General features: G+C 41.2%; 1 long non-coding RNA gene across 2 annotated transcripts in view; it reads right to left on the bottom strand.

The window, feature by feature from the left end:
* Positions 1–22,594, bottom strand: part of LOC147128904 (uncharacterized) — a 53,300-nt gene that overhangs the window by 20,506 nt on the left and 10,200 nt on the right. Inside the window, exons 3-4 of one of the 2 annotated variants that reach the window (XR_015082602.1) lie at positions 14,951–15,075; positions 6,352–6,375 (exon numbers count right to left, since the gene is read on the bottom strand). This is a non-coding gene — a long non-coding RNA (uncharacterized LOC147128904). Of the gene's footprint in view, positions 1–6,351; positions 6,376–14,950; positions 15,076–22,594 lie in introns of those variants that run through there. The other variant, XR_015082603.1, reaches the window with a different exon arrangement.

The following is a 22,594-nucleotide window of genomic DNA, read 5'->3' as shown; positions in this document are numbered from 1 at the left end:
AAAGGAGGCGAGCAAGCGTGCAAAGACAAAGACACGCAGTTTCACCAGTTATTAGTCGGCGCTCGCCTAATTAATAATACACGTGGCTGACACACATGAAACATCCGAGGGGAGCGCAATGACACCTGAAATGGACAGGGGCCATGCTGGCTCAAATAAAGTGAAAAGCTGTGTTTAATGATGTGCATTGAAATTAATTTAATATATAATTTGGAAAAATCTTCAATAAGCAGGGGATATACTGCCAATAAGCGTTTTCTGTGAGAAATGGATGTTGGTTCCATCCACTCTCAAGGTATGAAAATATTTAATACATTTAAAAAAAAAAAAAAAATAGAAAGTAGAATATTCATCCTGCTTATCTAATAGGTAAACTTTTCATTTTATCAATATTTTTACTTCATGTCCAGGAAGGTAGTGGGGGGGGGGGGGGATGCCCAAGCAGCCTCTCTATTGACAAGCCAACACTGAGAAGTTGCCAAGAGAAAATCTGCCAATATGCAAATTCACAAACGATGAAGCAGAAATATCCAGGGCTCGTCTGTCAGGTAAAGTTTTGGGTCAAAGATAATTTCATTCTACTCATTGCAGTGCACAAGTTGGAGCACGACACAAAATGTAGTCAAATGCATTGACGGCAAATTATGTTGACACGCATTAAAAACCATCAGCGTGTTGTTTTGAAGCATAGAATTCTATATTTAGTTTCGACGAAAGCGTCTTCCAGCCGGCCTGTTGCCAAAGTGAAAACTACTTCAATCAGCTGACAACACAAAAATAAATAAATAAATCATTAACTTGGCATCATCTTCACAAGGACATCATTCCATCATCATGGTGCTCATGATGTGATGACTCGGAGCGCCTCCCCACTTCTTCTGTTCTTACATCCAAACTCTACTTTTTCTGTGGCCAATTAACGCCAATGTATTTGCGACACCATCTGTTGGCGCCCTGGCGGTCGAAGCGACCCGACTCATTGTCGTCGCCGCCGCCGCTTGCCGCTGACGTGACGCGAGAGGAGGAGTCGCGCGAGCTGCACCGGTGGGAACGCAAAGCGGAATAATCGTTGTGAATCGGCGAGCCAGCCAAAGGCCATCTCTGCCATCAGAAACACTGACCTACATTCGCCACCTCCAATTCAATATTCATTGCATGCCATTTTTTTGTTTCTAAGATTGCGACATGATTGGGTGAGTCCTCACTGAAGGCCCAAGTGCCAAATGCACTGCCCGCCACTAGAACATGGACCATATATGGCCTGTGAGCCATCAGGGCGCCACCACATCCCATTTTACAGGTGCGCCATAATAAATTTAAAAAAAATAATCCGTTTGGCAGTTTGTCTGTCCTGCATACAAAAATACGCTCAAATTAATCTATGATCAGGACTGTTGGCAGGCGTCTGCAGAGCTTGCTGATGATTTGAATCAGGTGTGCTGGAGGAGGGAAACATCAAAAACATGCAGGGTAGGGACCCCCCCTCAAGGACCGGAGCAGTGACCCCAATTCTAGGGCATTAAAAGTTCAGTCTCATGAATGTGTCAACAACATTCTGTGTTGAGCCAGTGGGGAAAAGGGAGGTCTACCAGCGCCGTGAAATAAAAATGTAAATCGCGTTTTTCTTATTGTAGAATCGCATTAACTGACTTGGCATTTCCACACTTGATGCAATCAAAAGTGAGCATTGTTATTCTTGTAAAGGCACAATTGTTGATACAGCTTTGGTATTGACTGTGACTGTCTTTGACGTGCAACTTTATTCCCTACGCAGTGCAGATCGAGATCGCAATTGATTTTTTTCTTGCTGGATTATGTAAAAAAAAAAAAAAAAAAAAAGAAGAAAGAAAAAAAGTTTGATGCCATTTCACTGCTCTAACAGCGCCTTTTTGATATTTCAGGCGACAAAAGAATCCATTTTTCTTGACGTTCAATGACTTTTCAGGGGGCATGGAGCTCAAACGGGACTCTTGATCAGATGTGCTGAAGTCTCCCACCGACACGAGGCTTCAATATTTCAGTCCAACTGACATTGACCTGATTTTCATATTCTTATCTCATCGCGTCACTACATGAAGTACCGGGACTTTATGAATTGCGGATACTTCTCTAATTTTAGCCATTTTCTTATCATTGTCAGGCTACCCTTGTTCCGATCCTTCTCCCAGCCACTTTACAATTCACATAATCGTCACCTACAAGACTGGAGGGGAAGCGCGTCAACTTGTTAAGGCGTTAACAGTATTCTTTCCAATAGCTTCCTACTACTACGACTAATTCACACTAATTACAGCACTCACTCATGTCAGGACCGCCGTAAACTGACTTGGACACAGGGAACGCGTCCAAAATTACGACTGTAATTATTTTTTGTTGGCTTAATCAATAGCAACGCAAGATTGGCTATTTTACAATTTGTTCCTGATACCCGAGCGAGTGCTCTGCTGGCCACTTTTGAGTCTTTTCGAGCATTCACAGGAATGCATTCCCAATTGTCGTTTTTGTAGGTTATATTTGGGGGCGGGGGGGTGTTTTCCTGCTTTCCATTTCCGTTCTTGCGGTATCTTAACCAACTTAGATTCCGAACACACGTTACCGAGACGAAGACAAAGTATTCCGGCAGATACCTCCAACTCTTAAAACCTGGTCTGTAATGCATTGCTGTAGGATAAAAGCCTGAGGACAGTTTGACGCGGACATGAGCAGCTGGTGGAAGGTAAATAGAACAGCTGAAGAAAACCGACAGATGCGGGAGGCCATCGAGGGACGCCAACCTACAAACCCGCTGCGAGGCGGCACTTCTGCTGAGCCAGCACGCTGCCCCGAGAAGCCGGCCTACATGCGGCTGGAGCGCAGCTGCGTGGGACTGCGCCAGGCAGGCCGGGCTCCAAAAAAAAAAAAAAAAAAAAAGAAAAAAGTCCGTTCGGATCAGCCGGAACAGCCCACAAAAATTATTTTTAAAAACTAAGAAAAACCAAATAGAATGTACAGGATGATACATTGTTAAATTGTGTGGCAATTCTTCAATTCAATTCATTGTGCTGCTCCTTCTGGTGAGCCTTATTGTCCACCGGAGGGCAGTATAATACCGTCTGACTTCTACTACTACTGCAAGTGACTGCACAACTGCTGCACACAATAGGGATGAACGTTTTGATCGAAATTCCAGACAACGCGATCAGAAGCGTCGTTTTTATTTTTGTGTTGTTTTTTGCAGAATCGGTTGCAACAACGATCAGCTAACAGCCGACCCAAACTCGCAAATTGAAAAGCCAAAAGGAGTTCTGCCTAAAATCCAAAAAGGCCATCACCTCCATTTTCACCTGCCATGTTGCAAGCGAGCCATCGCCCGTGACCACTGCTACCCTCCCTCACTCACATCTTTGCTCACTCGCCAAAGTGTCGAGGAGATCACCTCATAAATTATTCCTCTCTTTGCGTTCTCAGTGCAGACATGACTGGGCTGCAAAGAGAAGAAAAAAAAAAAAAAAAAAAGCACAAAAAAAAAAGACATCAGTCGGGGGGCAAACACACAGAAGTGTGTTGCTGGCGCGGGATTAACGGCATGGAGGGGCTGTATATTGTTTGGAACAAACATCTATCTAACCAATGAGCTCAAAGAACAGGTAGCGGTTGCCATGGCAGCCACATTACCCTCATACAATAGACACATTCATGTGTTTCCTCTCTGAAAATCGACAGTATGCTTATTACTAAAGGTTGCGCAAAATTAGACTCGCTGACTCAAGCGCTCCTCCTCACAAAAAGACACCATAACCTTTGCCGCACTTTTCCGAAGGCTAATTTCTAGTGGGTTGCATTTCAACGCCGACGCGTATACAATGGCTAATGGTTGTCTGATATTTCTTAAGACTTGGGAAAAAAAATAAGGGTGTTGATTGTTGGAACGATCACTAAGATTTGGAATCTCGTTCTTATTTTTTTGTCCTAATTAACCTCACGCAAGACAAGACATGACTGTATTAACAGATTGAAAGCTACGTGTGAAAAAAGAGTGAAGTTGCGTAATTACCGAAGGAGTCTGTTGAAGGTTTTCAATTGTCTTCACTAAAGGACGCAGGCTGGGATTCATTTGCAAGCACGGCCACTAACGGCAGAAAGACAGTTTCCGTTTCCACCGCTGGCCTTTAGAACGAATGCAGATTGAAAGCAAGTTTTGATTTCAGCCCACCGTGGTAAATATTGAGGCCGAAACAACTGTGAGCCGTTCCAAATTGCATGGAGCTCCCTCATCCTTCTCCCCCTCACCATTTTCTCCCTTTGACTCATAGACTGACGGTCACCTAGCATCACGCTGGCTGCCCAAACATTGTGACATCTGTCGGCGGCGATTTGGTCAGTAAGCGCCTTGGCATGCGAGGTTCCCCGCACAAAATATACGCTGCTTGACCTACATAACATCTGCGCTTGCAAAGGAATTTCAGTTGCAACTCTAAAACTGGTTGGGGCAGGACACACGCCTGCAAGTAAGGCTGATATTGAGCCCTCGCCATTTGTGGGGGCAAGCCCTGATGTGAAGGGCGAAAAATGGATTATGCATCATACATATATACTTTTTTTTTTTTTTTTACATATAAAAATTAATCATTAATAATGTCACCCTAAATACAGCCAAATGACGACGCCCAAGCACTTTGCAGCCACACATATCGTACATACCAGAAACGGCCACTGTGTTGCTTCCTAGCGAGACCGACGAATCCCTCAATGTAATGTCATTCGTCATTTAAAAGTAAACTAAAATTAAGATAAAGGCATGGATAGAGTGGAGACTTTTCATGCCATATCCTTTGACGAATATGCTGGGTGAAAAACAAATGTAAACATTGGCTTAATTCCTCTCGTAAACTTTCATAGAGTTGGAGATGATCCCGCTAGTGTTCCTCCTCACAAACTGGATGATGCAAAGCGACCATGTTTTTGGGGAGGGGTTGGTTTCAGATGGTGGTCATAAGCCTTTAATGCTATTATCCCTCCCCGCAAAAAAGGTAATGACACCCAAATGGTTCTTTTGCCGCCACATTGCCCGCACAGAAGAGTCGTCTCGCGAAGTCATTTCAAGCATAATACGGCACCGGTACACACAAGTGGGCAGCAGTAGATCATGGCGGGAAATGACTTTATACTGTACGCTGGCGGGACACTTCATTAGGTACAGCAGCACACCCTCATGTATGAAATTGTCTGGGTCTACGATGATAATGCTCAGCGAACAGATGGCCTGACTGGCGCCGATGACAAAGAAGTCGAAGGTCAAGCGTTGATAACTCTTTTTTTTTTTTTTTTGTTATTGCACTCGGCGGTGATTTCCCACCTTTCCTGTGAAAACGGCACGATTTTTCTTTGTTTTTCGTCGGCGGGCGCGTACAAGTCCAAACGCAGTTGCCCATAAACATCCGGCCTGCTCGCGTTTGCTCACAGGGCGGTCTTGAACGCAACTCGGCTCCACTCTCAAATCTGATCGGATCTGCTAAAGAAGCGTGAAATGAAGTCGCCTGTTTCGTAATGGGCTCCCCACCGGCCTGAATGAAGCAATACTATGCATTCCAACAATAAAATAATGTCAGTCTAATGCCTTCAAACGCTTTCAAGACAAAGCATAGGAACAAATATTATCTATGTAAACACGTGGGAAGCCTAGGCTAATTGCTGCACAGGAGGGCGCCATTATCGCAATAATGACACGCATTGTTTTTCTTTTAAATCTATTATAGGTTCGAAAGTGGCTGGAATGTATTTCATATTTGCACTGCGAGTGAACGCCGAATCGTTTATTCAAAAAAAGTGTCAAGTGTTATCTTTGACCGGGGGCATGTTTCTCTCTCAACCGAGAAATGAAACATGTTTCATCTCGCAGGGAGTTCGACGCTTTGGAATCATTTGTCACCTCTTGGAATCCTAAACGCTATTTGGGGAACTGCAATAAAAATGTTCCGCCGCAAAAGACATGATAACTGCCTCGCGGAAATAGATTAGGAACAAGTTGTATGACAACGTCGCAGGGAAAGACAAAAGAGTGAGGTGGCTGACAATGTTTATGAGGAAAAAAAAAAAAAAAAAGTTACAGGGACTTTAAATTTAGTTAAGAAACATTGATTGCACAACTGAATCACCGCTCAATGATAATCGATGTTTATCTATTTTGCAATGTCAGAATATAAGCCTTAATTTTCCACGACTTGACCCGCACTTGTTGCCGTTTTGTTTTTGTCCACTTCTCGGACGGGCATTGAACAATCGCTTCAGTTCTCCAGCCGCTCCGGGGGTGGGGGGGTTGGGGGGGGACGCATTGCCTTTTTAGCCGCTAAATTCTCCACTTTGCTCCCCCAATTCATCATGGTCTCGCGGCCGGCGCTTGCGGTGAGAGCCAACCGTAAAAAGGGTGACAGAAAAGCAATAAGTTATTTTCTCCGACGGCGGGGAGAAAAAGTTGCAGAGTTGATCATTTGCCGCACATCCGTTACTTGGAGTGACACCGCTTGACATTTCATATGCCGCTGCTTTAAAACAATTCAAGTTACAGCCGCTTTAGCTTGTGCACCAACCCTGACAAATATGAACAAACCGTACAGAGAGATGACTGATATAGAACACTGTAGAGGGAAAATACTATAGAGAATCTAAAAGGTTCAATTATAGCCCTGAAACACACTCACGCAATGCATCTGGGCTCGTAAATGAACGTTCAGGTTGCGTAACGATATCTAATACGATTATCATGGAGAAAAGCAGAGACATGGCAAGTGACACTCAAGTCACTTGTGGAGTGTCAGCCACAATGTGAGAAGAGCCGAGCTTTAAAAAGACTCATTACCGCCCGAGTTAAGTGAGCTCATGAAAAATGCAATGTGTGAGCTTACATCAGCGGCTGCTATGTTATTCAGCATGACTGCGGCTGGTGGGCGGACTGCCTCACACAAAATCACCAAAATGTCTGCGTTGAGCTTGCGGGTGGCATCCCACAAGCTCCGCACAATTCCCAATCCATTGGGGGAAAAGATCGCCGATGCGATTTGTTCAACGATGACAAGATGTGTAATAGTATCATGTATAATGATATCATGTTGGGAAACAGTGAAAATGGAATTTCGAAATTCAGAAATTTGACCATAAATCAGCGGGAATTGTTTTTCACAGGTCAATGAGCGTCAAAGGTTTTGGATAAAATGTCTGCGGTCGCTTTTTTCACAAGGCCTTAGGGAAAAGTGAAGCCTCAACAGGACGTGAGCAGGAAAATCACCACTTTGTATTACAATATATTATGATATAAACTACCACGAGAAGAAAGGATTTACACACTGGAAATTATATATTTTTTTCAATAGTCTTGATGACTTTGTTAAAATTGTACTCATTACTCATTTTATTTATCTATTTTTACTACGACAGGCGATCCTGGAAGAGATTATTTCTATTTGTATTTCTATTTCTAATTGAATTGGATATTTATTCGTCATAAAAACCCTATTTAAAAAAAAATAAATAAATAATAAGAATAAAAGGATCAATTCCATATACAAATGTATTTTACACGTATTCAGTATACATATATATGTGTCTATACACACACACATACACACACAAATACATATATATACACACACATATATATACAAAGTATATATAATCAGCGGATGGTATTGGTCACTGGATGAGAAGCTCCAAGCTCTTGAATAATAAGGAGCCCGCCGGCCTCCCAGCACATCACAGCCTAACCTAGTTGAGTTCCCCTCATGTAGGTCAGTCCTCATGCAAAAAAGATTGCGTCTCATTCCTGGCCCATGTGAGCAGAGCGTACATATAGACGAGGAATATTGAAAAGCATTCATGGGAGCTCATGAATAGGTAGCTCGCCTTGAACCGTTAATGAGGTTTACTCACATGGCAAAAAGCTAAAAGCAACACATTGAGTCAGCCATTTTACATTATTCAGCCCTTCAGGGAGCCAACGCAGACCCAATAACCATTTTTAACACCATGTTCCAGTCCTCGTTATCTTATTTTTATTCCAGTTCATTGTTTGTTTTATTCATGTTTCTGACTAATGATGGACAACACCGAGGGTTTGACCTAGATGGCTTGATTTGGACTTACTTTACAGATTTGGCCTAAAATAGTGCATATGTACTTTGACCATCACGTAGTCAAGGAATTCCCAAACTATGGTCAGTGTGGAAAAATGTGTTATTTTTGGTCGGTTCATAAATTGGCAACCTAGCTAGTTGATTGGTTAAATACTGTATATCGCTAATTAGCTACAGTAGCTAGTTAGTTACTTAGATATTAAGCTACTTACTAAAATAGATATCTAACTAGCTTGATATTTAGCTACTTTACGAGCTAGCTAGTTAGGAGTTCACACGTTCGTATGTTAGCTACATACTTGGTTCGTTAGATGGATTTGTAGCTAATTTGCTAGCACCAGCTACTTGTTAAATCCGCTAGTTAACTAGTTGGTACTTTTGTTGGTTTGTTTGAGTATGTTGATTAGTAAAACGACTATCAAAAAACATTTTTTTGTCATTGTTGATTGTTGGTTCTTATTTTTTGTGTATTAGTTAATTTGTGAATAGTTAGCAGTTGGTTAGGTTGGTACGCCGGTTCTTTTGCAGGTTAGCTACTTTGATCAATACCTCCCTAGTTTGTCAGTATAACCCTATACGTCATTAAATTTAAAAAGTGTCAAAGGTCTTGTGTTCGTACAGCACCTTTGCCTGACACATGTCATGTGACACTTGCGCTCCCGCGTCATCTTGTCTCGACAACCGCGGCTATTGTGCGGCGGCGAACACTTGTTGGAATGGAAGAGCATAAGGGGAGGAGATCACTGACGGCGCCCCTCTGAAGCTCAAGGGCCCTGGCATTGCAACAGCACAGACGGCCGCTGAAGTGACATGAGAGTCCCCGAGTGGGGACGGCCTCCTACGGCTCTTTGTTGTCCCACTGGCTTATTTCACTTCAAGTGTCAGCTGCTCAGAGCCAAAAGTAGCGGCGGAGAAAGATGGAGGATGGCGATACAGGTGGGGACGGGGGTTTGCTGTGGTTACGCGATGCTGCTGGAAGCATCACAGGAGGTCATTAGTGCGACTTCGCTTGTCCGAGGCCAGACAGGAGAAGACGGGAATACTGATGGCTGAGCAACATTGCCACCTCAGTTAGCTTAACGTGGACACATGACTGCGCTCACCGGACGCAACACATCGGTGTGGTGACTGAATGTGTGGGTTGCTTTCTTAGTTGTTTCAGTTGTGAGCTTTCTAGTTGGTTGATTGGCTTATAGAAGCTATATATAGAGTTTGTTATTTAGTTAGCTAGTTGGCTAGTTACCTAGCTAGTTCTTTCTGGTTGGTTGGTCGGTCAGCTACAATGTTAAGTTGAGTGAATTCTTAGCTGTATTGTTGGTAAATTTGTTAGCTTAGTTCGCCAATTATGCGAATCATAATGTAAACCTTTGCTCCCCTGCGCCAACACTGCCCGCCAGGAGCACTCACTCCATAAAAGTCACAAGTTCAAAGTGCAGTCCGGTCCACTGGCTGCGGGTCACTTTCAAAACACCGACTTGCTCTAGACCGGTCTCTGGTGAGCGTCATTTTCAGTTTTGCCTGAGGAAGGCGCATCATTATAGCGGCGGCGCAACACTCTAGCATGGCTGTGAGAAAGGCATTTATCAGTTTAGCGGCTGCAGGTCTTATCGGCGCATCTTAGGTCCACATTAGGTTATAAGCAGTTAAATTAAAAGTGCCGCCGCGCCAGCTCGGTGGCCCGTCACCTGCGGGATGCACTTCCAGCTACGCAGATACCACAGAGGGAAATATATTTTTTATGTGTCTTTCCTTGAAATAATAACCTGAATTACTTGCGTTCCGTTTTTTTTTTAATCTCCTCTGGCACTGTGCTGTGTTCAAAAATGATATTAAATTATTTTGAAGAATGATTTCTTCCATTGCTTGTGCAGCAACACGTTTTTGACCTCTTTAGAAAGGCACGCTTCAATATATTTTGGAAGGACTTTTTCTTTTTTTTTTCCATGCACTCATCTCAACTAGTCAGACCTCGGACTCTAAAATCCTTTGTGTAAAACGGAATCCGTCGATGCTGCCCTTCCCGTAATATGGTGATATCACAAAAATGAGATCATTAGGTGGTCTCTTTGTAGTTTGAAGTCTGCCGAGTTTTCATTCAAATCGTCCCCGAACTTCTGGTCAGTTTTTAAAATGGACTATTTATTTTGATCAGATTTTGAGTTGACATTGGCATTCGACTTTGTTTCTGTGCCCGTTTTGGCGCCACTACATCTTTTTCTCCAATTTGTTGATGTTCTGGCTCCGTGAATGCTCACCTTGACTAAACGCAAACACCTGACACATTTGTAACGTTCTCCGCTTCACTTTCCGGGACGCGGCGGCACAAACCTTCACTGAAACTACTCTGCAGCCGTCTTATTTTTCTAGCTCCATTTAAGCTGTGGCGAACGCTCAAATATATAAATATAAAAAAAGCCGATGTTCTTCAAGTGTTTGCCCTATTCATAAATCCAGCAGCGCTGCGGCTGTTAGTGTCGTTCAACTGGAATAAATACATCAGAGCTTGTACTGTCATCTCTGCAGTTAAAGAAAAAAATAAAATAAAAATGACACGGACGAGGTGGTTTCCACTACGGAATACGGAATAAAGCGCGGCCGACAAGCGCGCCTGTGAAGCCAAATGGCAGGAAAACAACAAAGTGCTGCATCCAACACGAGCAGGTGTGTGGACGCCACTGAGCTTTGCTCGGCTTTGCTTTGTTTCCTTTCTCATTTTGTAAGCGCCATGTAAATACAATGCGATAGTATTTTTGGGAGGATTTGGGAACAAAAATAGGAGAGCAAGAAAATTGCAGTACTCTTGCGCTCTCAAGATGATCGGCAAACAAATTGCTAGTGTTAAAGTTGGCACGCATGCATCCGAAATGGAGACCCCGGGGGCCTTTAGGGTTAGCGTCTTCATGAATAATTGTACGGTGCCGCCATATTGTCAGAGAAAGGACGAGAGAACCATCAGGGCCAGGAACCAACTTGATAAAATTCAGACTTTCTATTGTAATAATACAGAATTGTAAACCCTCCTTTTTTTTTTCCTTCATTGTTCACTCACTATTGTGTTTCCTCGGTAATTCGGGGCCATTAAATGTCAGGGGGAAAAAAAAAAAAAAAAAAAAAAAGATGTCAGACAGATAACGTAAGACTTCAGCTCCAGTGGTGGACTCGGTTGAGTAGACCACATGTCACCTTTCCGCCATATCTTCATCTGATCAAGTGCAGGCTAAACAAGGGGCAAGTGTCATCTGCTGAAGTGGCACTATAACTTTTTTTTTTTTTTTTTTTTCTAAATCAGCCTTTTGATTTATGCACCAGCAGAGCAGCACTACAGTGGGCCTTATCTTTTATCAAAAGAAGATAACACTTCTAGCAGCAGTCAGCAGGTCGTGAAGTTAAAAAAAAAAAAAAAAAAAAAAACATCTGACTTTGAAGCTCACAAATGTCACTTGGCTTTATTTTCATTATTCAGTCTTGTTGCCTGAACCGTCTCGCCCTGCTCCCCCCCTCTTTGTCGCTGTCAGCGATGCCCCCAAACCAACGGAGATTGCTTAGATAAAAATTAATCAACGCTGGTGAATCCCCCCCGGGAGAAAGGGAGTGGGTATTTTTTTTTTTTTTTTTCCCTGCCAGATGCACTCATTTCAATTTCATGCCGGATGAAACTTATAGATGGCTCAGAATGGCTCAAAGGAACGAAAAAAAAAAACAGATGCGGAGCAATTTAATGAATTACACCAGTGAGTCCCAACCACTGGGAAATGAACCAATTTCACTTAATTGCTCCATTATAATAATTTATTGACTACACATAAGTTATCGTTGCTCACCCATCTCTGCCTGCGATGTATAGGGGCAGGCAGAAAAATTCTCTTCCACTAGATGGCGCTAGGTACACTTAATCTGAGTAGCCATCCGTTGCCCGTCAACAGAATAGTCGTTATTTCAATATATACTGTTCGGTTTGAAGGACCCAAATGGTTTATAAGTGCATCAAGTTAGCACGTGATTTCTCTTAGACAAGGCTATGGCTTGACTAAATGAAGCTCCATTCATCACATCAACATAGTTCCCTGGCCACAAAATGGAGCAAAAGCAATATTTTTATATTAGACAAGTACGATTTTCAGCAAATAACAATGAATAAGTTCCCCACAATTTGCGAAAAGGTCAACCTGTGAATGCCGAACAGTGGATATGATTTAAAAAAAATAAAAATACATTTAAAAAAAAAAAATCCTTGGCTCGTTAAAAGGTGGGAAAAACACATCGGGAATGTTTCTCCAGCAGGGACTTGAAAATAATACGACTGTAGACTTGACATGCCAAACATCTCTTTCCAACACTAGCACTAGCATTAGCATTAGCGCGCGTACAAGCATCGCTTCTGACCAAAGTGGTGAGCAAATGACCATCAAGTTCTGTTGAAATGGCGCACACATTTCTCTTGCATGCTCATTTTTAACCTCCTTCAAAGCGGGGGCGAAAAAAATTGAAATTGCGGCTCAGTCAAACATCTGTAAGGAGACGAAACGCAGCCGGAGGCCCCTTGCGGCATCTGCATTCGCCGAAATATAATTAAAGAAATATTCAAAGCGGCGCTTGCAGATTGTGTCTAAATAGTACAGCTGTTTTGTGCAGCATAGTGGATATCGTGTATCTCTACGTATGCGCAGCATGTGCAGAGGTCGCATCAATATCCATCCACTAACAGTGAAACAAACACATTTTTAAAAAAGGAAAGGTACAGTATAGTGTTTTGCTCGAGAACGAACTACAAAGCGTAGACGGCGGACTTGCGAAAATAAATTACTATTCAGACGTGGCTTGATAAATGGCCCGCTCCTCTCAAATTGCTTTCCATACAGACTCATCCATTGAAAATCACTCCCGATACCTAAATAAATAAACGAGAATGAAGTGCAAACGCTCAGAACCTGACCTCTAGTATTAAGCTTCGAATGTCAAGTGCGGAATTTACGGCGAAGCGGAGGTTTGCGCCGAAAGCTTTTTGTACACAGCGGACTGGCGTTCTGCTCGTATGAATACGGAATTCAAGCTGTGATTGCTTTTTCTTTTTGCACTGGCGATTTCAAAAGAGGGAGCCGCACGAGGGAGAGAAGAGAAGGGAAGGAAAGGTGAGTCTCATATTCAAACGGCAATTTCATTGGACGTTAATTGTAGTTACAGTGACAACGGCGTTTTAATATTTCAGAAAGGTCGACAATTTGCGCCCTGGGCGTTGACGACGAACGAATCGGAAATCTTGCGGCCCCGTTTACCAGTTGCAAAGTTGTCAGCGTTGAGGATCGGACTGCGTTCAACCGCAGAGATTCCGGTGTGGACGCTTGCACTCGCGCGACAGCGCGAATGTATAATGCACACGTCGAGCCTTAAGAACAGTATTCCATGAGCGCCGGGGGCTCTAAATGTTTAACGCTTCATTTTGGAGAACGTGAGCTAATGAGCATCCGTGAACAAAAGCCGCCGTGAAGTTGGCAGCGCAAAGTCTCCGGCGCTATCCTCCTTGCCAACTCGCGCCTCCATTAGCGCACGGTACGAAACGAAATAAGGCGCCGACCCCAAATGGATAATTCATGGGGGGAGTCGGCGCGCCACATTCGTGTTTAACTTTGCATGGCTGAGATTGCGGCTCGCGCTGTCCCAAATCCATATTAAATTCAAACGCTTGCTCGCTTGCTTGCTTGCGCTCTCGCTTTCAGTCGAGGCGTAGAGGATAAGATCAGATAGAGGCTAACGTGCTCGGCGAGTGATTCTCAAAGTGTGGGAGGAAGGCCACTAGTGGTACAGGGGCTCCCTCTAGTGGTACACACAATGAGTCGCTGAATTAAGTGTTCAAACTTGGCATAGTGTTACACTTATTTTGAATGGTGTAATGTAGCATTTGTTAGGTACAGTTCGGTTGTATTTAACTTTTACGTACATTTTGAGTCATTTGGGCTAAAGTCTGTTGAATAAGATCACTCTTCATTTATTTTTATTTTCCAGTTTTCCAGAATATTTGTTTTTTGGCGGCTTTTTTTTTTGGCTTTAAAAAAAATAATAAAATCCATAATACAGGAAAAAAAGTAGTCTGAAAAAACAAACAATTTTGCACTTCAAACCATGTATATGCTCAACAGATCCATTGCAGTTTGTTTCAACATTTCATAAACAACCAAGCCAAAAAACGCACACGTTTGCCAGGTGTGCTGAACTCGACCATATTGGAGCACTTAAAGTCTGTTGTAGCATTCAAACAACACTTAAGTCTACTTTCATTCGAGACCGTACAAATTATAAAATTACATCAATTAAATGCGAACATGCTCACAGCTGGAGTTCTCCGGATGTTCTTTCAACCATGAACACTCACATTTGAGCATTTGTATTCTGTTGTAACATTTAATAATCAACATTAAAAAAAAAAAAATCTTGCTGGAATCTTTAGAAGCTGAATCACACAAATATAATTAATTAAATGAGAAAAAAGACATGAAGTTAATATGGTGCTTTAAAAAAAAAATATATATATATATATATATATATATATATATATATATATATATATATATATATATATATATATATATATATATATATATATATATAGTGGGGTTTTTTGGGTTTTTTTTTAGTAATAATAGGACATCACAATACATAGTAAAACTACCAGTTAACTAGTGACTTTCTTGTTCTTGTGTCCCAAGATGATTCTGACTCAGTTCTAAGGCAACTTTTTTTTGTTGTTGTTTTTTTTAAAAAATGTTTTCCTGTTTATTTGTTGCGCTCACGTGGCCCCATAACGTGCAGGCACCATGACCGAGAGCATTGTAAAAATGGGTTTGTCATACCTTAAAGCCAGCCGCTGCGGAGACATCTCATTTAATCAGTCAAAGGCATCCATCAGAGCGGAGCGGACGCCACGCCATTTGTCAAAGTTGGATATCGGGATGGTTGGGGGCGGGGGCGAAGGGAGCTGCGAAACGGCATAAACAATTCAAGTGGCATTAGTGCGCTACGATGGAAACTCATAGGAAGCAGAATGTTGCTTGAGTGGCCACATTTTTTGACATGTTTGAGTGTTTATTTTGAACCCAAATCAGCAAGCGATGTTACATTAAGCATAGCCAGTGACTATAAATGGAATCAAACACAGGCCATGCCCAGCCCATATGCAGTCTTAGGAAAATTTGGGATACCCGTGACTTTCCTGCTATTTTCACATTCTTACGCGATCCTTAGATCCCATGACACTGTCTCGATTCATTTATGTCAACTACATATTCAAACAAGACATTTATCATCTAAAATGTTAATGCAAATCAGCGTGTGAGGTAGTAGACAAATAAAGTGGCTTCATCCAGAAAAATAAGCTCAGCAAAACATTTCTTTTCACTTCGAATTGAGCCTGCTTTATTATGAATGTGTTGAGCAAGGTTCTGGATACGCGAGCATTTTATGTCATGAAAATTTGACTGTGGATGCTAGGATTAAAAAATGGCTTCTCACTTAAAGAGGAGGCTGGTCACTGTATACGCAAATGAAATTAAAGTATAGCGTGAATCACTTGCAAGCCATTTTGAATGGAAAAAAATATTGAATGAATTATATTGAGGGAAAAAACAAAATAAAGTATCCCGGTTACAGCTAAAAAATACATTTTAAACTCCAAAAATATTCATAAATTACTGAATCAAAACTGTATTTGAATATAAAAACAATGGAGAACAAATTTCACCTGACATCTTAAAAATGTTCATTTTATATTTAAAGCACACGATAGCGAACTTGTGTTTGTTTTAAGCTCCACTTCCCCTTAACACGAATTGCACTAATTAACCCACAAGATGTAAAACAGAAACAAGCACATACTGTAAGTTTCTTAGCAAGTGCACAAGCTTGGCGATCTAATCCGAGAGGTAATTGCGTGGTGATTACACTACTGTACTCGTTCGGTGTCATTAGGACGAGATGCGCATCACTGTTTTTAATGGCCTTTAATGAGCTGACTAATTGATGCAAACGCCGCAGGCGGTGAACTCTGAACTTTAATTGTGACCAAGTCTGCTCGTATATTTGCCCCTTTTTGTCGCTTTCAAAAGTGGCTTTCACAACGCCGCCTTTTCATCACGGCACATAAGCCGCGGAAACGAATCGGCGGTTTGCCCGTCAGAGGAGATGTCATTTGCGAGCACATTTCGCCACCGCCGTTCATTCCGCCGCAGATTGATGCTCGGCGGGCGGCCGCGAGGGAGGCATTAGGTGGATAGCGAGCAGATGATGTGTGGAGGCGCCGCCGCGTTACAGGACGACAGTGTGGGAGTGGGCCGTGTTTATACACAAATTGTTGCTTTGGAATGCAGAAATGACTAAATGCAGCTCAGATGAGTTGCCGTTTTTTTTGTGCCTTAGTTAGCCAACAATGTCTAATATAAAAATATTGTTTTGCTGCCATCTTGTGGCATTTTATAAGGTGAATCAGAATGAGCATGTAAAAAAAATAAAGGAATAAAAAAGAAATCACCAGTCGGGAGGGGGGGGTTGGTGAATAGCAAACTGATTTTCACTCCTTCAATTTTGTGGATTCTTTTTGTACATTTTATAATGCGATATTGTTCCACCGCCTGTTTATTTGGTGTAATCGCACTGTTGGCCACTAGCTGGCAGCACACTGTTTAGTTTGACACTAAATATGAAATGAGACTCGGTGTAAACAGGAAGTATGGTGACCGCTCCTGGCATCGGAAACATTTAAAACGGGCAGCAAATCTGACGCCCGTCAACCCGAAAATCCTTCCATCCGCACACCTAAATCAGCTGGGATAGGAAATGGAGGATTAAAAGAACATTGGAAGATTCACATCAATTCTTAATGTGAGCGTTACCTTTTGAATTATTTCTCCATGTGCATCTTGGTCGACATGGCTGTGATCTGTTTGGCCCACGCCGGGAGTTTTGCGCGCACTGATTTCGCAATTTCCGCGCTCGTAAGCAACCGTGCAAATATCGCACGTCGATTAATAAACAAGTCAGTGGGGGTTTCAAAAGCATTTCGAGAACTGTTGAAAAGGGAATACGCCGTCCAGCCGGCCCATCCGTTTATGCGCGGAGCCGCCGTTTGCCCTTGTGTGTCACATTACGCCGTCTTATCGTGTCAAGGATAATTGGAAGTGTGGGAGGGAATACCAAGCGGGGATAGTGCATGAGGGCAAAAACTAAAACAAACCCAAAGCAAGGGACGATATTCAGAAATGACACCGTGTTATATGATGTCCATTGTGGTTGGCGCTTTCAAGGACAAATATTTCACTTGACTGCTGCAGGTGAATAAGAGAAAAAGACAACTAGCGTTTCAATGAGAATGCTGTTAATGCATTCCAGCTTTCTTTTGAATTTTTTTTTTTTTTTTTTCATTTCTAATTAGAAAAACAGAAGTCTGAAGTACTTTGTAAAAACAGTCATGGCAATTTTATTTGATGTTTTTTTTTTTTTTTTCGTTGAATAGACATTGTGCTTCTTTGGGGTCTTGGCCATTTGAGGGCAGTATAATAAGACAGACAAGAATTTCACAACTGACAGATTAAGTAAAATGCGGCATTTTTTTCACAACGGATAAAGGTTTATGTAATTATTGTTATATTGTCCGTCTCCTGTGTTGCTCCACCCATGGAAAAACTATACGATTTTTCAAAATCGTGTTGTATGTTTACATTTTGCTAATTACAATGCATTGAGACGCCTCTTGATTTTGTCCAAGTGCTGATCGAATTTAAATGTATATATTAATAAAATAATCCGGGAATAAACGTCCTGCTTACACAGCTAAAAATTCATTTTAAAATAAAAATATTTCATGAAATATGCCTTCATAAAATGTTGAATAAGAATGTACAATAAATAGAAAAGTAATGTAGAAAAGTTACTTTTAAAATGTATATTTAAAAAATTGAATGTAAATATGAAGTAAAAATAAAATAACTTAAAAAATGAGACGGCCAGGCAGATACATTATTTTTATGTAAACATATTTACATTTGATGCGATATTTTTAAATTTAAAAATATTTATTTTCCAGCTGCAAGCAGCAAATTTTATATGCATATAAAATGTTAACTAACCATATCTGTATAAAGACAATAAATACTTTTAGGCTTTAGGGGAGAAGTCAGTGCAGCATCTGCGGGAGAAACAGGAAACGCAGTGATGTCTTCATTGGTGCAATCTTTCCATGGGTCAACACTGACCTCTGATGGTGACTTAAATTGTTTTCTTTTTTAACTCACTCTTATTATTTGCCGAGCGATAAATCCCCAATAATAGTCCATTTTTGTACACTCAGAGGCCGTAACTTGGATTGACTTCATATTTTTAAATGTTACTTGAGTCATTCACCTCATTACAAAATTTTCCACTTTCACTCTGCCCACTTCAAAGTGTTATCTGTCCCTGAAGTGACTCCCCAAATTTCCCTTGGGGAAGATGTGACTTCAACAGGGGCCTGATGACTTTTTGCTCATCTTCAATTTCAAAACTCACACAACAAAAAAAAAAAAAAAAAGAGAGATGCTAATCAGATCATGTTCTCCTGAGGCCGCTTTGTGTATTGTCATGTGCACATTGTCTACGGAGAGGAATTTAATTAGAAGTTTCAATTTCTCCATCCATGGACCCGTTTGAAAATAACAATGAGCGGATGAGGAGTTCACGGGGCTCTCAGGAGGAATAAACGTAGGAGGTGCCGGGGAGGGGGTGCGCTGCGCAGGAAATGACCCACATCCTGGTTCTGGTAAAGCTAATAAAATAAGAAGTGAGCAGAACAAAAGTGACAGTAGAACAGTGCCAAGCGGTCCACAGCAAATTTTATTCAGAGATGGCTTCATGTTTACCTCAACTTATTTTTGACACTGATTTCAAAAATGTCTATTTTTTTCAGGTTCTTGAGATATTTGTTGTTTTGAAGTTTGACCGATAAAAGCTTGCGTAATATGGATTTTACCTTGCTTTCGAGCTATGACAGTTAAAAAAAAAAAACGAACCCTTAATGCAGAACTATTAGTGAATATATTACATACATTGTTCATTTATTTGTTGTATTATGAAAACCTGATGTGCTAGAGAAAAAAAACACAAGCAGATTTAGAATCAGCGCTACAATAAGAAAAACATCTAGAAAGGTTTGCTTGCAAGCTTGCATCTCAGATTAAACAAATTGTAATCATTTGTTGACCAGTGTTATTGGTATAGTACTGAATATCGCTTGCGTACGATTATTTTTTTTGACTTACCTGTGCACATGTGAGCCTTAAATGTCCATATTATGATTGTAACAAAAGTATTTAAGTATTTTAAGTATTCAGTGGGTGAAATCAATGAAAGCTTGTACGTGATCATATCGTCCACTTGGTGGCACTGTTGCGTCGCCTAAGAAGGTCCACACTACAGGACACCGCATTAGGTACACTTGCGCAGTCCTGTACGAAATCAAACATTCCGCCTCTTTAAGGACAATAGTCATCATTTATGGAGACTGTGGGATAAATTAACATAGTAAAATTATTATGTTAGGCAGTAGTTGCATGGGCACATGCTGAGAGGTGTGTCTAATAACTTGAAAAATAGACAATAGCTGGCCCATTAGCTTCCTTTTCACACCATGCAGCCAACCGCGCCCGTTTTAGTAGAAGTCAGAGAAAGCCACACTGACACAAACTTTCCGCCGTCACACTAGGCTCGACTTTACGCTACGGCAGTCGTGAAATTTCCCACGTGTGGGTTCACACGTGCAACTTGCGTGTTCACGCGTCAACAGTCTTTGGCAACGTGTGACAAACAAGCTTGAGAGTGTGATGGCTTCTGGCATGTTTACATTCTACGGCTGTATTCTTATTGACCGCATTTACTCAACTGCAGAGAATACCAGGTGTCGAGAGGTAAGGCGTCATTTTTATTTATTTATTTTTTTTTTTTTTGTAAAGACATTGAGTGCTATATTGCAGAGCAACCAGTGGCGTTTACTGTATAATCTTCTGAGGCACCCATTTGAGGGAAGGTGTTTATTAAGGGCTTATTTAATTTAGATATAAGGGTTAAAGGTTTTCCTTTTCGTAACTTTAAAATAGTATTTTGTCATATCGTGGCTGGGGCCATCTACTGTATTTACTTAGCTTCATAAAGCACCAGCCATCTATTGAGGCTAAAGTGTTTACCCTGGAGGAGGTGTCAGTGCGCGTTTGTCCTGGATGAATGAATCCAGACTGCACCAGCTTTACAGATGCCATGTCTAGTGATTGGCCACTGTTCAGGAAATCACAGCCCCATTGTGGCGCCAGCTGTTCTTTCAAAGAGGCATCTACATGAGGTGTGGCGTTTATTGAAATGTTTGACAAACCTGGCGAATATTTGACCGTAGGCATGTCATTTTAACGTCGCGTTTACGACCGTGCCCTAGAGGGCAAACGAATCCTTTTAGCGTGAAGTGAATGATGGCCTACTGCTGCTAATCTTTGTGACACTTACAAAGTATACGCTACTATTGATTAGTCCAATCTCATCCTGCCACTGTTTACTAGCGACACATTAAAGGAATGAATGGCAGCGGTTAGCATAGATAGCGCTGACAAGGGAGCTTTTCAGCCACTTGCGCTTGTATTTATTTTTCAATACAGATTCGCCTAAGTGGAACTAGCACGGCTTCCTTCCTCACGGCGTCAATCAATCACATGGCTGGGAGCGAGCAGCGATGTTCAACTGTTGTCACTCTGGGACCTGCAATTTCCTTTTGTCGTTTATACAGAAGATAAAGAAAATGCAGTGTATGCAAAAAAAAAAAAAAAGCCTTTGAAAACATGTGAGCGATAGCGTGAGCTGATATCATCCAGCCGATTTCATTGATATATCATTTTTGGTAGCATCATTTATTCGTGGCTTTTCAAAATTTTCCCACAGGGCTCTGTCCTCGTCACCCACAAATTGTGGCGGTTCTAGTGTATTGGTACACTACCTATACTAGTTGGTCTAGGTTGTGTTACATCCCAAGTAATGATGTTTCAGACATGCCTGTCAAAATGTGAAAATGTATGATACTGTTACGAATGGCGCGTTTATTTTTAGCCTAAGCTAACGCAGCAGTAAAGTTACAATTACAGTCAATATTTATAAAATCAGTACCACTGCGATGCCAGTACCACGATCATAAACCTAAAAGTGTATGCATTCACTTGAAAAAAGAGGGGGGGTGGAATATATATATATATATATATATATATATATATATATATATATATATATATATATATATATATATATATATATATATATATATATATATATATATATATATATATATTTGTTTGTTTTTCAAAACATTTTCTGGAATAACTTTTTTTCAATTTTTCAGGGGTAAAAAAATCTGGCCTTTTCAAAAATGTTCTGTTTTATGGAAATATTCATCATTAAAAAAAAATATTCAGGAAAATTTTTTTTTTTTTTTTAAATCCACATTTAATAAACTGACACCTCTCTTGTTTTTTTCCCCTCTCATTTCCAGCCCACAACCCATTAGTTGAGAATCATAGAGCACCACATGCTGGTGACATAAGTAAAACACACCGTAGTGTGGATTACATAAATACATCCTGCATGCAAGAAGAAAATTGTTTACAGCAGCCTTAAATCACTTGGCTGGTTGAAGTGTAACAAACACATATTGAATGATCAGCACTGAGAGCCGCGCAAATATTGACTCCGGGTGCATTTACGAGGCCAGTGCAATCATCTCAAAAACACTTCATTGACACGTGCCAAACGGAAATCATATAGAAAGCATAAGCAGAGAATTTAAAGCAACTTAGGGAAAAAGGAGCAATAAATTGAGCAGCCAATTTGTTTAATGCCTGCATGCACTCACACAATCGATGCCTCACTCATTATCAGTCCGCTCACACTATCGAGGCATGTTTGCATTTTGACTCAGTGTCATACATGAACATTACACAGCGTTTGTATTAGCCACATAAGCTGAAAAGCGCAAGAATTTGTCTTGTGTTTTATTATTTTGCATTGATTCTGCCAATTTCGATTTTGAATTTTTAAAGATCTGTATGATCATTCTTATGCTGTTCTACTCATTCACTGTTTCAAGATTCGTCCCTTCACCCAGCACAATTTTGCAGTAATGTAAATGTAAAGCAAATGCGGCGGTTACTTAGTTCTACCGACTGTTTCGTGCTCCCTTGGGAACAGTCTCCACAGTTTTGAGATTCCGCCATGACCCTTCGAAGGCAGCAGGAAACTGCGCAGATGTGGTGGCTGCATAGACAGTTCTCGGGACTGGTCCAAGCTCCCTCTTGAATACTGTTATGTCCCATGGAAATATGTTTCAGTTCAAATCTTACAGGTAATTAAAAACAAATCTTTTAGCAGAGCTGCAACGCATACCAACTTTCTCGCAAGTGATATTTAAAAAAAAGATATATTTTTGGTGTATTGAGGCTGCA

This window comes from Filicampus tigris, chromosome 19, assembly GCF_054856515.1.
Source record: "Filicampus tigris isolate MCC_2025a chromosome 19, RoL_Ftig_1.0, whole genome shotgun sequence".
NCBI classification, from domain to species: domain Eukaryota; kingdom Metazoa; phylum Chordata; class Actinopteri; order Syngnathiformes; family Syngnathidae; genus Filicampus; species Filicampus tigris.
This window is presented reverse-complemented; position numbering and strand designations above follow the sequence as displayed.